This window comes from Macaca mulatta, chromosome X, assembly GCF_049350105.2.
Source record: "Macaca mulatta isolate MMU2019108-1 chromosome X, T2T-MMU8v2.0, whole genome shotgun sequence".
Lineage (NCBI taxonomy): Eukaryota > Metazoa > Chordata > Mammalia > Primates > Cercopithecidae > Macaca > Macaca mulatta.
Window position 1 is genome coordinate 71924954 of NC_133426.1, and position 11912 is coordinate 71936865.

The 11912-nt window shown below is 40.0% G+C and overlaps 1 pseudogene; it reads right to left on the reverse strand.

The window, feature by feature from the left end:
- Positions 1-8804: 8804 nt before the first annotated feature.
- On the reverse strand, positions 8805-9822 carry LOC100424854 (cyclin-Y-like protein 1 pseudogene; annotated as a pseudogene).
- Positions 9823-11912: the final 2090 nt, after the last annotated feature.

Consider the following 11912-nt stretch of genomic DNA (forward strand, 5'->3'; position numbering starts at 1 on the left):
GGCATGGGAGAAAGATGGAGGCCAGAAGATGTAGCCATACAGGTCCTTCCATGTCTTCTCCCTGCTTTTATCCTAGCCATGCTGGCAGCTGATAGATGGTGCCAACCCAGATTGAGGGTGGGTCTGCCTCTCTTAGTCCACTGACTCAAATGTTAATCCCCTTTGCAACACCCTCACAAACCCACCCAGGAACAATACTTTGCATTCTTCAATCCAATCAAGTTGACACTCGATATTAACCATCACAATCATCCAAATAGGAAGAGAGAAATTTGAACTATTTCTGTTTGCAGACAACATGATTCTATACCTAGAAAATCCCCATAGTTACAGCCCAAAAGCTCTTTAAGCTAATAACTTCATAAAGTTTCAGAATACTAAATCAATGTAAGAAAATCACTAGCATTCCTAAACAACAACAGTCAAGCTGAGAGCCAAATCGGGAATGTTATCACATTCACATTTGCCACAACAATTATAAAATACCTAGGAATACAACTAACCAGTGAGGAGAAAGATCTCTATAATGATAATTACAAAACACTGCTCAAAGAAATCAGAGATGACACAAACAAAGGGAAAAACATTCCATGCTCATGGACAGGAAAAATCAGTATCATTAAAATGGCCATACTGCCCAAAGCAATTTACAGAGTAAATGTTTTATTATTATTATTATTATTATACTTTAAGTTCTAGGGTACAGGTGCATAATGTGCAGGTTTATTACATATGTATACTTGTGCCATGTTGGCGTGCTGCACCCATCAACTCGTCAACACCCATCAACTCATCATTTACATCAGGTATAACTCCCAATGCAATCCCTCCCCCTTCTCCCTCCCCATGAAAGGCGCCAGTGTATGATGTTCCCCTTCCCGAGTCCAAGTGATCTCATTGTTCAGTTCCCAACTATGAGTGAGAACATGCAGTGTTTGGTTTTCTGTTCTTGCGATAGTTTGCTGAGAACGATGGTTTCCAGCTGCATCCATGTCCCTACAAAGGACACAAACTCATCCTTTTTTATGGCTGCATAGTATTCCATGGTGTATATGTGCCACATTCTCTTAATCCAGTCTGTCACTGATGGACATTTGGGTTCATTCCAAGTCTTTGCTATTGTGAATAGTGCTGCAATAAACATACATGGGCATGTGTCTTTATAGCAGCATGATTTATAATCCTTTGGGTATATACACAGTAATGGGATGGCTGGGTCAAATGCTACTTCTAGTTCTAGATCCTTGAGGAATCCCCATACTGTTTTCCATAATGGTTGAACTAGTTTACAATCCCACCAACAGTGTAAAAGTGTTCCTATTTCTCCACATCCTCTCCAGCACCTGTTGTTTCCTGACTTTTTAATGATCGCCATTCTAACTGGTGTGAGATGGTATCTCATTGTGGTTTTGATTTGCATTTCTCTGATGGCCAGTGATGATGAGCATTTCTTCATGTGTCTGTTGGCTGTATGAATGTCTTCTTTTGAGAAATGTCTGTTCATATCCTTTGCCAACTTTTTGAAGGGGTTGCTTGTTTTTATCTTGTAAATTTGTTTGAGTTCTTTGTAGGTTCTGGATATTAGCCCTTTGTCAGATGAGTAGATTGCAAAACTTTTCTCTCATTTTGTAGGTTGCCTGTTCACTCTGGTGGTAGTTTCTTTTGCTGTGCAGAAGCTCCTTAGTTTAATGAGATCCCATTTGTCAATTTTGGCTTTTGTTGCCATTGCTTTTGAAACAGAACCAAAGACAAGAACCACATGATTATCTCAATAGATGCAGAAAAGGGTTTTGACAAAATTCAACAGCCCTTCATGCTAAAAACGCTCAATAAATTCGGTATTGATGGAACGTACCTCAAAATAATAAGAGCTATTTATGACAAACCCACAGCCAATATCATACTGAATGGGCAAAAACTGGAAAAATTCCCTTTGAAAACTGGCACAAGACAGGGATGCCCTCTCTCACCACTCCTATTCAACATAGTGTTGGAAGTTCTGGCTAGGGCAATCAGGCAAGAGAAAGAAATCAAGGGTATTCAGTTAGGAAAAGAAGAAGTCAAATTGTCCCTCTTTGCAGATGACATGATTGTATGTTTAGAAAATCCCATTGTCTCAGCCCAAAATCTCCTTAAGCTGATAAGCAACTTTAGCAAAGTCTCAGGATACAAAATAAATGTGCAAAAATCACAAGCATTCTTATACACCAGTAACAGACAAACAGAGAGCCAAATCAGGAATGAACTTCCATTCACAATTGCTTCAAAGAGAATAAAATACCTAGGAATCCAACTTACAAGGGATGTAAAGGACCTCTTCAAGGAGAATTACAAACTACTGCTCAGTGAAATAAAAGAGGACACAAACAAATGGAAGAACATACCATGCTCATGGATAGGAAGAATCAATATCGTGAAAATGGCCATACTGCCCAAGGTTATTTATAGATTCAATGCCATCCCCATTAAGCTACCAATCAGTTTCTTCACAGAATTGGAAAAAACTGCTTTAAAGTTCATATGGAACCAAAAAAGAGCCCGCATCTCCAAGACAATCCTAAGTCAAAAGAACAAAGCTGGAGGCATCACGCTACCTGACTTCAAACTATACTGCAAGGCTACAGTAACCAAAACAGCATGTTACTGGTACCAAAACAGAGATATAGACCAATGGAACAGAACAGAGTCCTCAGAAATAATACCACACATCTACAGCCATCTGATCTTTGACAAACCTGAGAGAAACAAGAAATGGGGAAAGGATTCCCTATTTAATAAATGGTGCTGGGAAAATTGGCTAGCCATAAGTAGAAAGCTGAAACTGGATCCTTTCCTTACTCCTTATACGAAAATTAATTCAAGATGGATTAGAGACTTAAATGTTAGACCTAATACCATAAAAACCCTAGAGGAAAACCTAGGTAGTACCATTCAGGACATAGGCATGGGCAAAGACTTCATGTCTAAAACACCAAAAGCAACGGCAGCAAAAGCCAAAATTGACAAATGGGATTTCATTAAACTAAGGAGCTTCTGCACAGCAAAAGAAACTACCATCAGAGTGAACAGGCAACCTACAGAATGAGAGAAAATTTTTGCAATCTACTCATCTGACAAAGGGCTAATATCCAGAACCTACAAAGAACTCAAACAAATTTACAAGATAAAAACAAACAACCCCATCAAAAAGTTGGCAAAGGATATGAACAGACATTTCTCAAAAGAAGACATTCATACAGCCAACAGACACATGAAGAAATGCTCATCATCACTGGCCATCAGAGAAATGCAAATCAAAACCACAATGAGATACCATCTCACACCAGTTAGAATGGCAATCATTAAAAAGTCAGGAAACAACAGGTGCTGGAGAGGATGTGGAGAAATAGGAACACTTTTACACTGTTGGTGGGATTGTAAACTAGTTCAACCATTATGGAAAACAGTATGGCGATTCCTCAAGGATCTAGAACTAGAAGTAGCATTTGACCCAGCCATCCCATTACTGGGTATATACCCAAAGGATTTTAAATCATGCTGCTATAAAGACACATGCACACGTATGTTTATTGCGGCACTATTCACAATAGCAAAGACTTGGAATCAACCCCAATGTCCATCAGTGACAGACTGGATTAAGAGAATGTGGCACATATACACCATGGAATACTATGCAGCCATTAAAAAGGATGAGTTTGTGTCCTTTGTAGGGACATGGATGCAGCTGGAATCCATCATTCTTAGCAAACTATCACAAGAACAGAAAACCAAACACCTCATGTTCTCACTCATAGGTTGGAACTGAACAATGAGATCACCTGGACTCGGGAAGGGGAACATCACACACCGGGGCCTATCATGGGGAAGGGGGAGGGGGGAGGGATTGCATTGGGAGTTATACCTGATGTAAATGACGTGTTGATGGGTGCTGACGAGTTGATGGGTGCAGCACAGCAACATGGCACAAGTATACATATGTAACAAACCTGCACGTTATGCACATGTACCCTAGAACTTAAAGTATAATAATAATAAAAAATAAAAAAATAAAAAAAAGAAAAAGAATACAAGTTGTTAATAGTATTATGATGACATATTATTATTCACTACAATAAAATGTAATTAAAAATTCTAAAAAAAAAAAATATGAAACCAAAAAAGATCCCAAGTAGCCAAGCAATTCTAAGCAAAAAGAGCAAAGCTGGAGGCATCACATCACCAAACTTCAAACTATACTACAGGGCTACAACAACCAAAACAGCATGGTACTCATAGAAAAACAGATGCATAGACCAATTAAACAGACTAAAAAACCCAGAAATAAGGATACACACCTACAACCATCTGAACTTCGACAAAGCTGATAAAAACAACGGGGAAAGGACTCCCTGTTCAATAAGTGGTGCTGAGATAACCGGCTAGCAATATGCAGAAGATTGAAACTGGACCTCATCCTTATACAATATATAAAAATCAACTCTATATCGATTAAAGACTTAAATGCAAGTCCCAGAACTATAAAAACCCTGGAAGACAATGTAGGCAATATCATTCTGGACATAAGAACTGGCAAAGAGTTCATGATGAATCCACCAAAAGCAACTGCAACAGAAGCAAAAATTGACAAATGTGAAACAGTTAAACTAAAGAGCTTTTGCAGAGCAACAGAAACTATCAACGGAGTAAACAGACAACCTAGAGAACAGGAGAAAATATTTGCAAACCATGCAACATACAAAGATCTAACATCCAGCATCTATAAGAAACTTTAACAAATTTCCAAGAAAAATGCAAACAACCATATTAAAAAGTGTAGAAGGTGGGCAAAGAACATTAATAGACACTTTTCAAAAGAAGACATACTTGTGGCCAACATGCATATGAAATAAAGCTCAATATTCCTGATTACTAGAGAAATGCAAATCAAAACTACAATGAGATACAATCTCACAGCAGTCAGAATGGCTATTATTAATATATCAAAAAAAAATAAAAAATACTGGCAAGCTTGTGGAGAAAAGAGAACATTTCTCTTGTAAAATTAAAAGAGTTCATTAGCTTTTCTTTTCTATTTTATTTTATGTTTTTTCTTTTTGAGACAGAGTCTTTCTCTGTTGCCCAGGCTGGAGTGCAGTGGCACCATCTCTGCTCATTGCAACCTCCACCTCCCAGGTTCAAGCAATTTTCCTGCCTCAGCCTACCAAATAGCTGAGACCACAGGCACACGACACTATGCCCGGCCAATTTTTATATTCCTAGTAGAGACAGGGTTTCCCCATGCTGGCCAGTGTGGTCTCAAATTCATGACCTCAGGTAATCTGCCGGCCTTAGCTTTTCAAAGTGCTAGGATTACAGGCGTGAGCTACCATGCCTGGCCAGCTTTTCTTTTAATATAAACATAAGAAATTAAAACCACATAAAATTGCAGCATTCTTTTCAAAATAAAACTGCAATCAATACTTGAATCTCTAAACTCTGAACTCCAAATGCTTTTTTTTTTGAGGTGGTAGATCATAATATTTTTATACTATTATTTACTGTTTATGTCTGTGTCTTTCAAAAATAATAAACTGCAGCACAATATGATGTGAAGCATTGCTATATTAGAGGAAGTATTCTTGGCCCAGAAATGCTTTTTTTATAAGCAAGATTCTTATGATTATATTTGAGAAAGTAGGAGAAATAGATTTCACCTAGTTTAGAACATTAATCTCTTTTCAATATTTCAAATTTAGGTGGCATTGTTATCAGTCTCCTAAAATTATTTGCTCCTTGCCTTTTAAAGCCTGAAGTAAGACTTCCTAAGGGTTACGTAAGTAGTTTCTTAAATAGCAGGACTTAACGGGACACCTACAGCTTGGTAACATGTAGGATGATAAAAGAGCTGTTCATACCAGCTTCTATCATTAGGGTCCATTTCCTTTTATTACATGTTAATTAACACTGCTCTTCAAAATCTTCCTTTACATTAAAGAAACTTTGGTGATCAAAGCATATAGAGCACAGCCCTGCAAGTAGCTACTTTTAAAAAGAGGAGCTACTTTTAAAATCTACATTTTATGGAGATACAAGATATTCCAAAAGTTTAGTGTAATTTTAAGCTTTGATACATGTAGAAGTATAACTGCTATAAACACAAACCTTTACAAAAACTTGTTCGAATGCTTTTCTTTTTTTCTTTCTTTCTTTCCTTCTTCCCTTCCCTTCCCTTCCCTTCTCCTTCCTTCCTTCCTTCCTTCCTTCCTTCCTTCCTTCCTTCCTTCCTTCCTTCCTTCCTTCCTTCCTTTCTCTCTTTCTCTCTTTCTCTCTCTCTCTTCCTCTCTTCCTCTCTTCCTTTCTTTCTTTCTTTTTCTTTTTCTTTTTCTGTTTTTTAGACAGGGTCTGGAAGTTACCCAGGCTGGAGGGCAGTGGCATGATCATGGCCCACTGCAGCCTTGATTTCCTGGGCTCAAGTGATCCTCCCAACTCAGCCTCCAGAGTAGCTAGGACTACAGACACATGCAACCACATCCAGCTAATTATTTTTATTTATCATTATGTTTTTACAGACAGGGTCTCACTATGTTGCCTAGACTGGTCTTGAACTCCCATGCTCAAGCAATCCTCCCACCTCAGCCATCCGAAGTACTGAGATTATAGGCGTGAATCACTAAGTCCAGTCCATTTCTTTTGCATTTAATTTTGCATTTTTTAAAGAGATGGGGTCTCACTGTGTTGTCCAGTTTGGAGTGCAGGAGCAATTCCTATAGGCACCATTATGGTGCACTGCAGCCTCCAATACTTGACCTCAAACAGTCCTCCAGCCCCAGCCCCACAAGCAGCTGGGACTATAGGTGTGCACCACCACACTCAGCTTCATTTTGCAAATTTTGAACATAAAGCTCTTAATTGTTTGCCTCAGTCAATGTCTGCTATCTTTGAAAGTGACTGAAACAAAAGAATTAAAAGTTTACTATTCAGGAGACAAGTGCCAGGTGTGCCTGTAGTCCCAGCCACTCATGTGGCTGATGCTAGAGGATGGCTTGAGGCCAGAAGTTCTAGGCTGCAGTGCACCATGATTGCACCTGTGAACAGCCACTGCACTCCAGCCTGGACAACACAGCAAGACCTCATCTCTTAAAAGAAAAAAAACTTTCAAAGGATGTTTTTTAAAAGGTTTATGGCATTTATACTCATGCTTCAGTGACTTCGAGGGCCCAAGCTGTATTACAGTTTAAAACCGCTTTACTTTTTTTCAATCGTCACTAAGCCACCATGTTGGTTGGCATTATGAAAATATCTATTAATACATTTATTTAACAAGGGAAAAATTATCAGAAAATTAGAAGCATCATTCTTAGTTCACAAGAAATGCAACATGGATCCCAATAGAAGTAGGATAAGTCATTTATGCAACCAACAAACATATGAAAAAATGCTCATCATCACTGGTCATTAGAGAAATGCAAATCCATGTCATGCCAGTTAGAATGGTGATCATTAAAAAGTCAGGAAACAACAATGCTGGAGAGGATGTGGAGAAATAGGAGCACTTTTACACTGTTGGTGGGAGTGTAAACTAGTTCAATCATTGTGGAAGACAGTGTGGTGATTCCTCAAGGATCTAGAACTAGAAATACCATTTGACCCAGCAATCCCATTACTGGGTATATACCCAAAGGATTATAAATCATGCAACTATAAAGACACACGTGTGTTTACTGTGGCACTATTCACAATAGGAAAGACTTGGAACCAACCCGAATGTCCATCAATGATAGGCTGGATAAAGAAAATGTGGCACATATACACCATGGAATACTATGCAGCCATAAAAAAGGATGAGTTCATGTCCTTTGCTGGGACATGGATGAAGCTGGAAACCATCATTCTCAGAAAACTATCACAAGGACATAAAACCAAACACCTCATGTTCTCACTCATAAATGGGATTTGAACAATGAGAACACATGGACACAGAGAGGGAAACATCACACCGGGGCTTGTTGGGGGGTGAGGGAATAGGGGAGGGATAGCATTAGGAGAAATACCTAATGTACGTGACGGGTTGATGGATGCAGCAAACCACCATGGCACGTGTATACCTGTGTAAAAAAACTGCACGTTCTACACATGTACCCCAGAACTTAAAGTATAATAAAAAATAAATAAATAAATAAAAGAAGTAGATACCAATAACTGATACTGCCTCTGTTTATGCCTCCAAACATGCTAAAATGCTAAAGTAATGTTTGCAAAGAATATGAATGACAAATGTTATCCAGCAGCTTTTTGGTTTAAAATGATTGCCGATGACCAGCAACTTCAATGGTAACAGTAGGGAGGAAGAACGCTTCAATACCTAACTATGCTGCAGTCTGCTCCTAAGTGGCTTTGAGTCCCATGTTTTAGTAATACTGCATTGATTCTAAAGGCATATGCAGCAAAATGTGGGGAGGGAGAAAAATTGGAAAAAACATAAAAGTTACATGGTTAGTGTCTTTAAAGTCTAAAAATTAAAACTATTGTTTAAAAAACCTTACATAGTTCACAGCTATCGGCCCACATAGTAAGCAAATATCTGTGTGTGAAAGGAACCTTCACTTTGTAGTCGTTTTTGTAACTGTTTACATTTAAAAGGACAGAAGAATGTTTTGTTGCATTGACAAGGTCCCATTCTTTTCTATGGAGTATAATCCTTGTTGTCCATAAATCTCTCGAATTCGAGATCCATCCTATTGATGAAAACACTAATTTTGCCGGGTTTTGAGCAGGAAAGGTGATATTTCTCCAATCTTTGTAGATAAAGGTGCCATGACGTGACGTTATAACCCCTCATATAACCTTCTCATAGGGGCTCTACACAAGTCTTTGTCTTCACAACCTAGAAATAGCCTCTAGGTTCTGTGCTCTTTCTTTGCTAAGAGGAGCGAACAGAAAATTAAGGTTATTGTCATCTGCTAAGGAGCGAAGGTCAAAATAGTATTTGGCATAAACACTGGTAGGAACATTAATATTAAACTGAAGAAACTAAAAAAAAATGCCTTTCCATTTCATTCGTGTCCTCAACTGTAATGTCCTTGAAGATCTGGCAGTAGTACATATTCCATACAGCCTGATCGTCCCAAATCTTGGAGGCAAGAAGAATGGCTCCCAGACCAATCCTTTTCCAGTTAGTGGGACAAATGTCGGTTTCAGCATAAGTTAAAATTTTTTCTAAGTAAACCAAAGTTACTATTGCACATTCAGCTGTTAGTTGTGCGGCACTAAAAGGCGTATGAACAGATCTGTAAATAAATTTGTGCTCAGGATCATGCTTAAACTATTCTTCTGGAATCTTTTCTTGTGTAAGTGGATGTGATCTCTCATCAAAAATATCTAGGGATCTATTTGCATCTCGGTTCTTTATGTGGTGATATATTGCTAGGGTCACACATTTTACTGTGGTTCTAAGATTAGACTGGTTGATTGTGCTGTCATGTAGAAATATTGTTGAGCGTGAGCTATACTTTTTAGTAAGCTACCCTGGAGATACACAGTTTAAATGATTGCTCTTCCTCTTTTCTCTCACATCGGTTTGAGATTTGCGCCGGAAAATTGTGCTTGCCCTGGGATGGTCAGAATGGTTTGACTCCAAAGCTAAATCTTCCGGCATCTCGCGGTCACTGAGGTGCTGCAGGTGGTGGCCCTCACCTTCTCCGAAATCAAACTCGGCAGGCTCCACGGCAGCAGGCGCTACCGCCACCGCGTCCCCGGACGCCGCCTCGCAGATGTCGGACGCGCGGACCCCGCGCGCCGGCCCAGCTTGGAGCTGGCATTGAGGGACACGCAACAAGTCAGTGTGTTCCCCGTGGGGCGCCTCCGCTCCTCTCCGCCGCCGTTGGCGCCTTCGCGTGTCTCCTACTCTGCCTCGCTCAGCAGCGGCCCCCTCCCCCAACAATGGCGCGGCAACACCGCGCAAGCAGAGGCCACCTCACCCAGGGTTCACCCGTCCGCCCTGCAGCCGTGCCCCGGGCAGGGCTGGGGCCTGGGCCGCACCCCCACCCCCGCGCAGCTGCCACCTCCCCTGAGCCGACTTGTCTGCCAAGAGAACACTTATATACTGTTGGTGGGAGTTCAGTCATGGTGGAAAGCAGTGTGGTGATTCCTCAAAGAGGTAAAAACAGAACTACTATTAAACTCAGTAATCCCATTACTGGGTATATACTCAAAGCAATAAAAATACTTCTACTGTAAAGACACATGTATGTGTATATTCACCCCAGCACTATTCACAATACCAAAGACATGGAATCAACCTAAATACCCATCAATCACAGACTGCATAAAGAAAATGTACATGTAGACCATGGAAGAATATGCAGCTATAAACAAGAATGAGATCATGTCCTTTGCAGGAACATGGATGGTGCTGGAGGCCATTTTACTTAGCAAACTAATGCATGAACAGCTAACAAAATACCGCATGCCCTCACTTATAAATGGGAGCTCAATGATTGGAACACATGGACACAGAGAGGGGAACAACTGACACTGGGGCCTACTTGAGGGTGGAGGGTGGGAGAAGAGAGACAATCAGGAAAAATAATTATTGGGTACTAAGCTTAGTACCTATGTGATGGACTAATCTTTACAAAAAAAAAAAAAAAATGACACAAGTTTACCTGTATAACAAACTTGCACATGTACCCCTGACCTAAAAAATATATATGTTTTTAATGAATTCCATGAGAAGTAAAGGAGGAGGCCTAGCCTGGCAACTCTTTGGAGTTATGATATCTGGGGATTTTAACTAATCATGGTTCAAAGTAAGACAACAGAATATTGTTGCTATGTTGCTACTAAAAAGAAATTGGAATGTCAGAGAGACCATTTTAGATTTGATGTTAGGATGCAAGGCAAGTTGCAAAATCAGAGAATGGGAAATAGTGTAGGTGAGGGTGTGTGTGGATGCATGCATCTTAAGACCGAGGTAGGATGGTGTAGGTTGGTGTGTTAATCCGTTTTCACGCTGCTGATAAAGACATACCTGAGACTGGGCAATTTACAAAAGAAAGAGGTTTAATTGGACTTACAGTTCCATGTGGCTGGGGAAACCTCACAATCATGGCAGAAGGCAAGGAGGATCAAGTCAGATCTTACATGGACGGCAGTAGGCAGAGAGAATGAGGAAGATGCAAAAGCGGAAACCCCTGATAAAATCATCAGATTTGTGAGACTTATTCACTACCATGGGAACAGTATGGGGGAAACCACCCCCATGATTCAATTGTCTCCTACCGGGTCCCTCCCATTACACATGGGAATTATGGGAGTACAATTCAAGATGAGATTTGTGTGGGGACACAGAGCCAAACCATTTTATTCCACGCCGGCCCTTGCCAAATCTCATATCCTCATATTTCAAAACCAATCATGCCTTCCCAACAGTCCCCCAAACTCTTAACTCATTTCAGCATTAACTCAAAATTCCACAGTTCAAAGTCTCATCTGAGATAAGGCAAGCTCCTTCCACTTATGAGCCTGTAAAATCTGCAGTGGTAAACTAACATTTGTACAGCTATTTTTCCTCTGTGGGTATTTTCTGCTTTCTGGTTTGCATTAGGCTGAAAACACAGACATGGCTCCAGTCAGAAGGCTGCTGCTGAGAGTTAGAGAAACCAACAGAGCTTTTGATAGTGCCTTGGTGCTGGAGAAACAAAACAGGAGAATATGACAGAGCCCAGTTACATGGGAAATGTAGAGAACTGAGCCTATGAATAGCTGGTTTTTGCCTTAAGATGTTTGCCAAATTCTGGAGCTCAGAAGGCTAAAAAGCTAAATAGAAAGCTTTCAGAAAGTAAAGTGAAGATTTTGCCATTAAACTATGTGAAGTCAAGGATTAAAATTCTGGACCCATCAAGGGTAAACATGCCAAATTCTCCATTGGAAAC